This window comes from Vipera berus (genome assembly GCF_964194415.1).
Source record: "Vipera berus genome assembly, chromosome: 2".
Lineage (NCBI taxonomy): Eukaryota > Metazoa > Chordata > Lepidosauria > Squamata > Viperidae > Vipera > Vipera berus.
This window is the reverse complement of record NC_138203.1, coordinates 211,004,106-211,016,286: the sequence shown is the minus strand read 5'-3', so window position 1 is coordinate 211,016,286 and position 12,181 is coordinate 211,004,106.

The following is a 12,181-nucleotide window of genomic DNA, read 5'->3' as shown; positions in this document are numbered from 1 at the left end:
TCTCAGCTAATTGCTGTGATTGCTTTTCCAAAGCTTCTTGCATCACATTCTGCAAATCTTTAACTGTCAGGGCTGGTGTAGGTGCAGGTGCATTGGGCAATAAAGCTTGCAACGAAGACTGCTGCACCGGGGAAGCCCCCGCACTTCTAAGAACTTTGGAAGATTTAGCCGCCATTTTCACCCACTATTGCCTGCTACGCACCTTCACTTTCAAAGTCTGCAAAGTCCATTGAGCTAAAGATCAAAAGTCCACTTTCACCTGAATCTCCTGTATCGCTCTGCCTGCATCCTCGTTCTACAAAATTCTTTCCTGCTGGCAGGGATGGTTGTGAATGCCTTGTTCTGCTCCTAAAAGCCCGGAGCAGAAACGCTGCGCAGCCCGGAGCAAACCCAGGCTTCGGGGGGGCTCAATCCTTCAGCCGCCAAAACTTTAAGTTCTGGCAGCCCCGGAGAGCTCTACCCCTACCTGGGTACTCGCCCCCTCCTCTTCTCCCGAGGAGGGGGCTTCCCAACCACCGAAACAGCTGATCGGCGCTGTTTTCGGCGATTCTACAAAGCCGCGGGGCTGACAGCCTGGAAATGGCTGTCTCCGGCGACGCCTTGCCACCCAGAAGTCCGTTCTTGGTATGTTTTTAATGGCCTTTCTGAGTGTGCTGTGTTTTTATTCTGTTCACCAGCCAGACTTCCTCTTCTTGTAGATAGGGAAGCTTATATTTTTGAATTATTGTAATGGTAATGATATTCCAAAAATACATGAGCTGAATCATGTATCAACCTGGAACACAGATAATCCTGAATTTGTATGATGTTTCCAGCCACACACACACCAAGCCCCAAATGCCCAGTTTCCTCACCTTGGCACTAAAGGGTTGCTGATTCCAGATGAAACCAATTTCAGACATTCTTACCACCACCACCAAAAAATAAGCAGTGAATCTGTGTGGTACAGCTATATACAGGTAAGCTCGGTTTGTGTGTATACTTGCAGAAGTGGGTGTAAGAAAGAACAAATATTAACTGTATTAAACTACTGATTAAATGTATTTGCCTATATAATGCTCCATTTATAAAATTGATCCTCTCTCTAGATATGACATTTTTTTCCATATCATATGTCATATACAGAAACACACATGATACACACATCCCTTGCAGAAGAAACAAATAGAAAGAGAAAGAGGGAAAGTAGGGGATTAAGGCAGAGGTCCCCAACCTTTTGAGCACCAGGGACCGGTTCCGTAGACAGAAGTTTTTCTGTGGACCGGAGGGGGCGTGGCTTCATGTACTGCCTGTACCCCCCCCCCGTGGATGGGGCTTTGCTTGTTTGCACAGACCGATTTCTGGCATGATGTGGCCCGGTGCCAGTCCATGGACCAGGGGTTGGGGACTCCTGGATTAAGGGACATAGGTAGGAAAACAAGGAAGGAAAACACAGAAAGGCCATGTTTACCTAGCCAAAAGAATATATGGAAATATTCAGCTCTCTCACCAGCTTCTAGGAATCACTCAGATAAACAGTTAATAAATCTTCCCCAAAAGTAAAAAGCTAAGGAAAAAAAAACCTTACAACACTGAAATTGTGTTCTGTTCTGTTAGTTCAAGTCAGACAGTACTGCAGGTGTATAATTAGCAATATCTTCTCTCTGGCTGTCTTGCTCACTTTCCTCAAATAATCTTTTGTTTGTTCACTGTTTTAAAACACTTCTGCAGTCAAAGATTGGCATTTCATCAGCTAAGAAGGAATAACTAGTCAAATCCCATATTCACCTTTAATTTAAAGAAGACTAATGATTTCCTTCAAAAAAAACCTTAATAAATGTTAAATATCTGAGTCTTGGAAAGTAAGTCAGTCATCATTTTATTAGTTTTACGTTTATTCATTTATTAAATTTCTACACCACCCATCTCACCCAATAATGTTCCGGCATTTCTAAGAATACGTAAAATACATATTTCCGCTTATAACACTTTGGATAGAAATAATACAAGTCAAATGATGAGGTGATATAATCATCTACATTTTATTCACTTTGTATTGCTGTATTACATAGGTTTTAATTAAATATCATCACAACTTGTACGCCAGTTTATTAGCAAGTTCATCAACACATTTCTTCTCATTTCACAATCACTGTAATTTGTAGTAGTAAAATACCATACAATCTAATTCAACACAGTATGGAAGCAGAAGAGTGGAAAGGCGGGCTTTTAGGCTGACACAGAGCCAAAGTGCACACATAAGGAAATCAAATAAAGCAGACTTCCCTTTCCCTTTCCATTTCACTCCGGTGTGGGACCTTTTCCTTTATTTATTTATATGATTCATATTTATTTATATGATTCATATATAAGAGGCACACACATATATTGTGTGCCTCTTTCACACAAGTGACTCTAGGAGGCTTAAAAGGATTTTAAAAAACAGGAAAAAACACAACAAATACCCCCCCCCCCCAGTGTCCAAGGATAAATAATAATCCCATTCCAAAACCCCATATTATTTTTCAGTAGAAAATGAAACAGCATAAACAAGTTATAATCTCAAATCTCCATGGTCCTTTTGTGTTAAATATTGGGGAAAGGGAAGTTGTCCCTGGAGTGATTCAGCCCTTCAGAATAGACCAGATCAGAAAACAGACTCCACAGGAAAATTAGAACTATACTGTATTGAAATTAGCTATAATAACAGAATTTTGCAGGCCTGATTGTGCTCTACTCTCCTCCCTTTTATACCCCAATGGATATAATTAAGAATAGAACAGAACAGAACAGAACAGAACAGAATAGAATAGATCAGACGGGAGCTTGCCTGATAGATTTTATTTTTAATGATATTAGGAATGAATGTTTCATCCCAATTTGCCTATGTAATGGTTCTTGCCTATTTCTCTCAAGGTCATCTCCATGCTTCTCTACAGTTACAAATAAAAGCACTATGAATACAAAATACCTTTGTTCAAATTTAGCGTTCCACTTTCAAGTGAAACTGTACACTCGTCCTGTCTTCATAACTCTAATTCTTCTGGTGCTATCCTTAGTGATGCTTGTCCTGTTATATTTTCTCATCATAAACTGACTCCTGTGAGTTATTTCACAGTCGGGAAAGATGCACAAGGCATTAATCTGAATGAATTGCATACCTGTCTGCTTTCAAAACAACTTGTGAAATGCCAAGCCTTCTCTAGAGTACAGAAATTGGTGGATCTGACTGGCAACCATTTGACAAATTTTCTATGCTTCTATGGATATGGCACTAAAACAGTATTATGATCACCTCATAAGGAAAAAAAGATCTTAGTTATGCATTAAGTAATCTCCAATCACTTCAGGTATAACTTTGATGCAGTGACCGAAATAGAAACTTTATGATGTTACAAAACCCAAAGCAGATCCAGACGCTAATAATTAATGAATCTTTATCTGATTATTCTCCTGGTTGTAGGGCCTGTTAGGCATATGGTGTTAGCCTACAATGTTGGGTTGAAAATATATTAACCATAATGCTATGTCTTTAAGTTGTTAATTGGCCAATGGGTGTGTAAGTGTTCTCATGGCCATAAGAGGAAGCTAGGAACGTAGCTTCTCTCTCTCTCTGAATTCACTGATCTCTACTATTACTGTTTTTGCTCTGCTGTTGGTTTACTACTGTTGTAAACCTGAACTGTGTATTGACCTCTGGACCTGTAAGAAGACTTTGTAGTTTGGATTACTCCTTGGACTGTTGCTATTGTGTATGACTTGGACTGTTTATTTTTGACTGTGCATTTTTGTTTTTACACCACCTCAAAGTAAAATACTTTTTGCTTTTAGAACTCAGTGTATTTCTGTGTGTGATTTTTACTGCTCTCAGTGCCCTTCCTTGTCTGTGCAACTCTTTGGTAGCACAAGGAGACCTCTGCACAATAAATTCCATAACACTGGTTATGGGCCCAGGCCTGTACTGAGAGTAAGTACACACAGTATTCCTAGCTGGGTTTGTGTTAGCTTTTTGGTGTAAAATGGCACAAGAACTGTTGTCAGGCATCTCCTGGATAACCCGGTTGGATGGGACAAACTATGTTTCCTGGTCCACAAAATGCTGCTTGCTTTTGCGCAAGGAAGGACTATGGGCTGTTGTAAATAACCCACCAGATACTACTGCTTGGGATCCAGATGACGAAGAGGATGCAAAGAAGTTAGACGACTTTAAACGTAGCAATGAGAAAGCTCTTTGCATTATTGGACTAACACTGAATGACCAGCAGCTTGTCCATATTCGTGGTGAGGAGTCTGCTGCTAGGTGTTGGGGTGTTTTGCGAAGGCTTTATGTTCGTGACAGTGTGGGTGCACATATACACCTTACGCGTAAGCTGTTTAGGACTCGTCTGCAGAAGAATGGAGATATGCTGACCCATTTAAATTACATGAAGGCAACTTTTCAAGAGCTTCATGAAAAGGAGCTGATTTTTTCAGAGTTGCATCAGGTCTACATTATTCTGTCATCTTTGGATGAGAGTTATGATGGGTATGTTTCTTCTTTGGAAGTCCTGACCAGAGAGGAACTGACATTGACTAACATTACTGGGAGACTGCTGGAAGAGTCCAGAAGGAGGCGTGACAGAGACCAGCTGAGAGAGACACAGCCACGAGAGAAGCAGCAATTCACCACTGCTTACAACGTCAAGAAATGTTATTCTTGTGGGGCTAGAGGGCATATAGCCAAATTCTGTAGAAAGGGTAAAAAACAGAATGTAAATAGCAGTGGAAAGGCTAAGAAGGGCATTGGTTTGACTGTTTCTGGTGAATCAACATCCAGAAATAATGAATTGTGGGTTGTTGATAGTGGGGCTTCACAATGCATTACTAAAGTGAAAAAGAGGTTTGTTAATATGAAAAACAGCAACCAATATGTTTGGAGGATGAAGGCCTCTGGTGAAGGTAATTCCTATTGTCCATGCATTGATGAACAGTTACCTATGTTATATATACCTAAGCTAAGATTCAACCTGTTATCTGTAAGGGAATTGGTTAAAGTTGGGTTTGTGGTAACATTCAGAGGGGAGCAATGCACTATTGAGAGGAATGGAACCTGTGTAACTGCTAATTTGAAAAATGGTTTATTCGTTCTCACAAGTAACCAGGTTAGTACAGTTAAAGCTAACTCAATATGTGAGAACAAGAAGCCACATGATGAATGTATACATTTATTGCATAGGCGGTTAGGGCATGTAAACTTTAACTCACTACGTAAAACAGTGGAATTAGTAGAGGGAGTTAAACTGAAGCCATGTAGTAAGTATTTGAATTGCAATGCCTGTAAGCAGGAAAAGAGTAAGGCAACTCCTGCAAACAGGATAAACGGCTTCAAAACAACTGTACCTTTGGAAGTTGTGTTTGCTGATTTAATTGGACCCATGAAACCAAGTTTAGGAGGGTCATGTTATATTTTAAGTATCCTTGACCACTACTCTCGTTATGGATTTTGTTATCTGCTTAAGTCAAAGGCAGACACTTTCCAACAATTTGCAAACTGGCTGAAGTTCGTGGAGAGAAAAACAAAGAGAAAGGTTCAGTGCATAATTACTGATAATGGCACTGAATTTACAAATAAGCATTTTGTTGATATGCTACAATCAGCTGGCATTGAGCATAAACATTCAGCCCCTTATAGGCCTCAACATAATGCTTTTGTTGAGAGACGTGGGCAAACGTTACAAGCCATGATGAGAACCATGTTAAGAGATTCAGGCTTAACAGATAGACTGTGGGGGGAGGCAGCAAAATGTGCAAACCATGTTCTGAATATAGTTGTTAATACTTCTACTGGTAAAATACCATATACAATATGGCATGGTAGAAGACCAAACCTTGATTACCTGCACACGTTTGGCACCCCAGCTTGGGTCCACATTCTTGCACAACTCAGGAGTAAAGGCCAACATAGGGCTAGGCAATTATACTTTGTAGGTTATGAAGCTAACCATAGATCATATCGTTTCTGGGAACGAGGCACAACTAATGTATATAACAGTGCTAGTGCAAAATTCCTTGAGCACGTTGGTTGGGATAGGTTAGAGCAAGAAACTGTTAATACTGATCCTCTAGTGTTTGAGGACTCCTCTGATAACGTAACTAGTAATGATAATACATCTCCTGTAAATATGAAAAATGAAGAGGAGATAGGGGAGATAATAGAGGAATCAGAGGAAGGAAAGGAGTCTGAAATTCAAAGCCCTGTAATTCCTTGGCGTTCAACGCGCATCAGACATCCACCTGATCGCTATGAAGCAAGTATAGTATGTCAAGTTAGTGTAGAGCCATCTAACTATGATGAGATCAGGATGTATCCTGAAAAAGAACAAGCATCATGGAAAGCTGCAATGAACAGGGAGTTGAATTCTTTGCAGGATCTTAAGGTTTATGTGAAAGCTAAACTGCCACCTGGTGAGCAAGCTATAGGTTGTAAATGGATATATAAAATAAAGAAGGGAGTAGATGGAACTATAACCCATAAGGCACGTTTGGTTGCACAAGGTTTTGCCCAAACTACTGAGGATTATGACGAAGTGTTTGCACCCAGTCTAAGGGCAACTACTTTAAGAGCAGCTTTAGTATGGGCAGCTAAAAACCAACATATGGTTACCCATGTAGATGTTGAAACTGCATATTTACATGCTCCATTGCAACATACTATTTATTTAAGAATACCACCAGGATTGACCAGTGATAGAGACCATGATTGTTGGGAATTAAAGAAAAGCCTCTATGGATTGAAACAATCAGACTATGAGTGTAATACATGTTTAGTTAATGAGTTAAGTGCAATAGGTTTTGTAGCCAGTAATGCTGATCCTTGTTTGTTTAGAAGGGAACACAACGGAGCATTATCTTTTCTCTTATTATTCACAGATGATATTGCAATAATAACAAAAACTGAGTTAGAAGCACAAACTATCATTTCAAGATTGCAAACTAAATTCACAATTAGAAATCTTGGGGAAATAAGCCACTATTTGGGGTTAGATATTGTGAAAACAAATAGGGGTTTTAAGGTGTCACAAGCCAGTAAAATATCTCAGTTATTAAAGAGATACAATATGGAAATGTGTAAACCAGCAAAAACTCCGATGGCTATGGATTTTAAGGACACTAATGTTGAGAGTCCTGTATTTGATAAGACTATGTACCAATCTTTGATAGGAAGTCTTATGTATCTGAGTAATTGGACTAGACCTGATATTTCTTACTGTGTAAATCAATTAGCTAGGTACAACAATAATCCAACTGTTAGACACTGGCAATCAGCTAAACGAGTATTAAGGTATTTGAAGCAAACTATTCACTACTCGTTATATTTAGAGCCAAATCGTGAGTTAATCCTTACTGCATATGCAGATGCGAGTTTTGCCTCTGATACAAACAGTCGTAAATCTACCTCAGGGTTGGCTGTAATGTTGGGTGATTCTTTGATTGGATGGAAGTCTATTAGACAAAAACACATAAGCTTATCTACAATGGAGGCTGAATTTTCATGTCTATCAGTGTTATGTACAGAACTGCTAGTGTACAAACAATTATTGTTAGATATGGGTTTAAATGTAAATGATCCATTTATTGTGTATGAGGACAATCAAGCTGCGATAAAGATGGCTAATAATGCTGCAGTAAGAACAAGATCTAAACATACTGATCTTCGTTATTTAAATGTCAGACAATGTGTCAAAGATAAATTAATACAGTTAGAGTATTGTCCATCTGATGTAAATATTGCAGACCATTTTACGAAGGTACAAAGTGCTGTGAAACACAATGCTAATTGTGAAAGAATGTGCATAAGATTGTAAGAGTTATATATTATTCTACCCAAAGGGGAGAATGTTAGGCATATGGTGTTAGCCTACAATGTTGGGTTGAAAATATATTAACCATAATGCTATGTCTTTAAGTTGATAATTGGCCAATGGGTGTGTAAGTGTTCTCATGGCCATAAGAGGAAGCTAGGAACGTAGCTTCTCTCTCTCTCTGAATTCACTGATCTCTACTATTACTGTTTTTGCTCTGCTGTTGGTTTACTACTGTTGTAAACCTGAACTGTGTATTGACCTCTGGACCGGTAAGAAGACTTTGTAGTTTGGATTACTCCTTGGACTGTTGCTATTGTGTATGACTTGGACTGTTTATTTTTGACTGTGCATTTTTGTTTTTACACCACCTCAAAGTAAAATACTTTTTGCTTTTAGAACTCAGTGTATTTCTGTGTGTGATTTTTACTGCTCTCAGTGCCCTTCCTTGTCTGTGCAACTCTTTGGTAGCACAAGGAGACCTCTGCACAATAAATTCCATAACAGGGCCCATTTGTTTGCATATCACTTGCCTAGTTCACACAACAAAGCATTGAAGCATGATGTGATGAGGGATTTCTTCTTAAGCTAACTCATTGCAGAACCTGATGCTGTATTAGGGCTAAGAATATGTGACTAACTAAAGACCTTTTAGTGCTTTCCATGCTTAAGGGATGATTAAAAATTAGATCTTGTTTTTCGTCTAGCCTCTTTACCACTACACAGTACTGGCTCTCAACAATTTTTTCTTCTTAGGATCCTGTAATCCCTTGCTTCAGGGTGGGGTCAAGGCAACCAAACAGAGCTATGTGTTTACTGGCCGGATGCCCTTCCTGAAGCCTACATTGTGTTTGCAGCAGACATTTTCTCATTGCACCCTATAGAGAAACATCTGTCACTGCCTAGGATTGAACTCTCAACCTTCTGAATGGGAGGCGAGCATCTTCACTCTAGGCCACCATGCTAATATACACTGTGACTGGTGTGCCAACAGCAGAGTAGTTTACATGTATTGCTCCCCAGATGCGGAAATGATGACTGTCACATGTAGGCCATTTTATCTGCCTAGAGAAATTACTGTGGTAATTATTATAGCTGTTGACATTCCACCTGATGCCAATGTCAGCGTGGCACTTTCCAAGCTATATGACGTCATCTCCAGGCAGCAGCAAACTCATTCAGAGGGTGCTCTTGTCGTGGCTGGGGACTTCAATCAAGCCAGTCTTAAAACAGTTCTTCCCAAGTTTGTGCAGTATGTGCAATTTTCCCCCAGAGGGAAGAACACTCTAGACCAGGGGTGGCGAACTTATGGCACACCTGCCACAGGTGGCACATGGAGCCATCCCTGTGGGCACGCACACGATCACCCCAGAAGGAGGCGGGGCCAGGCTCCTCCCCTCCGCTTCTCCACATGCACCTGCGCTCTCTTTCTCTCTCTCTGCTCTCGAGTCGGAGCAGGTGCAAGAGCTAGGCAGATCAGGGCTGGATGGTGGAAGCAGCTGCCAGCGTGAGTCCAGGTAAGACTGCAGAGCGATTTTGCAGGGGCCCCCCCATGGCCAATCCGGGTGGCAGAGGCCTTTTACAAGCCTCTGGAGCTTGGATCAGGCCGCTGGGGTGCTGCAAAATCACCCTGTGGCTGTGGATTCGAGCTCGGGAAGGAAGGCAGGGTTTTGCATGCAGGGGATGGAGGTGAGAAAATGGTGGTGGTGGCACGGCGATCCGTGCGGGGGAAGGAAATGGTGGTGGCGGCAGCAAGGAGATCCATGCGGTGGGGGAGAACAGTGGCAGTGGCACGGCGATTCGTGGGGGGGGAAATGGCAGTGGGGGAAAGGAGATCCATGTGGTGGGTGGGGGGGAACAGCAATGGCACAGCGATCTGTGCAGCAGCTTGGGGCAACAATCTTCCCTCCCCCTGCCATGGCAGGCAGCTACTCACCTCACTGTGGGCCATGCCCAGAACCCCCGGATGGCCACCGGGTGGTGGCAAGGAGATGGCCTGGCTTCCCCTCATCGTTGCTGGCTGTCTGGGCTCTGTAGCCCAGTGCTCACCCTCCCCCCATAGGAGAAAGAGCCTGCAGAGAACAGAAGAGCTTGGAGCGAATGGGGGGAATGTGCGAATGCACAGAGAAGAGAGCCTGGAGGGAATGGAAGAGAGAGCTTGGAGCAAATGGGGGGAGGGGGAATGTGTGAATGTACGAAGGAGAAAGAGCCTGGAGGGAACGGAAGAGCTTGGAGCGAATGGGGGAAATGTACGAATGCATGGAGGGGAGAGCCTGGAGGGAACGGAAGAGAAAGCTTGGAGCGAAAGGGGGGGGGAAATGTGTGAATGCACAGAAGTGAAAGAGCCTGGAGGGAACAGAAGAGCTTAGAGCGAATGGAGGGGATGTGCAAATGCACTGAGGAGAAAGAGCCTGGAGGGAACAAAAGAGCTTGGAGTGAATGGGGGGGAGGGGGAATGTGCGAATGCACGGAGGAGAAAGAGCCTGGAGGGAAGCACAGAGAGAGCTTGGAGCTAGGGGGGGATGTACAGAGCAGAAAGTATTCACACTTCCTGCCCCTCCCCCCCCCCGCCACCTTTGCTCCAAGCTCTTTCTGCTCCCTTCATTCACACTTCCTGGGCACAGAGGGGGAGGGAAGGAAGGAAGGAAGGAAGGAAGGAAGGAAGGAAGGAAGGAAGGAAGGAAGGAAGGAAGGAAGGAAGGAAGGAAGGGACAATGGGTGGGGGGAGGGAGGGAGGGAGGGAGGGAGGGAGGGAGGGAGGAAGGAAGGAAGGAAGGAAGGAAGGAAGGAAGGAAGGGACAATGGGAAGGAAGGAGATGGGAATGAGAAAGGGTGGCAGGCAAGGAAGGAGGGGAGGGGGAAGGAAGGAAGGAAGGAGATGGGAATGAGAAGGAGAGAGGCACATGACCCCTGGGGATGCTGCAATGGTCATAAGTGAAAAATGGTCATAAGCCACTTTATTCAGTGCCTTTGTAATTTCAAACAGTCACTGTTGTAAGTCAGGGACTACTGTACTTTATCACTTTTTTTTCCTTTTTTGTGGGGGTGGGTCATCAAGTTTTTGACACCTTGCTAGGCAACTGGGAAAGCCCTGAGCTAGAGTACTCAGATTGCAGCTGCTTTCTTGCAGGTATGTGGAATGGCGTGCGACCCACAGGTTTTGCAAATTTAAGTTACAACTTATTAGGAAAGATATAATAGACAACCAAGAATGCTTTATTGACCATTCTTCATCCAGATTTTATATCGGTTGCATCTGCTATTACAGGCATTCTGCTTCCGATTTCTGTTATTTTCAGCATCTGGTAAAATGAATGAGTACTTTTCCAACAACTTGTAAAATCCAAGACACTGTGCTTTCATTGTTTAATTCCCCCCTCATACAGTACAGTAGTGGCCAAAATTGTGGAAACCTTTTGGGAAAATTGTACAGTAGAAATGCCACCTTTGGTTAAGTTTCCACCAATTTTTCTTGTAATTTCTTTATAACTGTAGCCTTGTTCACTTAATAATACTATTTTACATTGCTTTCTGGGCAACCAGTCAACTCTTTGCACCATTACTTTAATTTTCTTACATTTTACAAACTCAATGAAAGAACACAAAAAACACAACCAACTTGATAGTGTTCACATAACACACTGACAAATGTCCTCCTCTCAGCTTCCATACATGACATCAATAATTGAATCCTACTGTGATCTGATTGGCTTATTGCCAAAACAAGATGAGCCTCCTGCCCACTGTCCCACCTGCCAGAGAACCCCTGGATCTCCCCCAACCCTACCGGCCCCCATAGGCATCCCTCCTCAGGAACAACATTGAGGTGGCCACGCCCACCCATGCTGCCATGACTACCATAGCCACGCCCACTCAGTGGACCATGCCCACCTGGCACCCAGCGATGCATAAGTGGGTTTTGGGTTGCAGTTTGGGCACTCGGTCTCTAAAAGGTTCACCACCACTGCTCTAGACCATGTGTACTCTAATCTGAAACAGGCATACAGAGCACTCCCCCTCCCCCACCTGGGTACATCCGACCATCTCTCACTCCTGTTGTGCCCAAAGTATCTCCCTCTCAGGAAAAGAACTCAAGACAGTCACAAAAAGGGTTAAAATCTGGCCAGCAGGTGCTCTCAGTCAGTTGCAGGACTGTTTTGAAACCACTGACTCGAGTGTATTCCATGATCAAGACCTGAATGTATATACGGATGCCTGGAAGCTATGTCAGGATGCTTTTCACTGATTGTAGCTCGGCTTTCAACACTATTCTGCCAAGCATCCTTATTGAAAAGCTGACTGACTTGAATTTCCCCCCCTCCATCTGCGATTGGATTAAATACTTTCTAAGGGACCGGCTA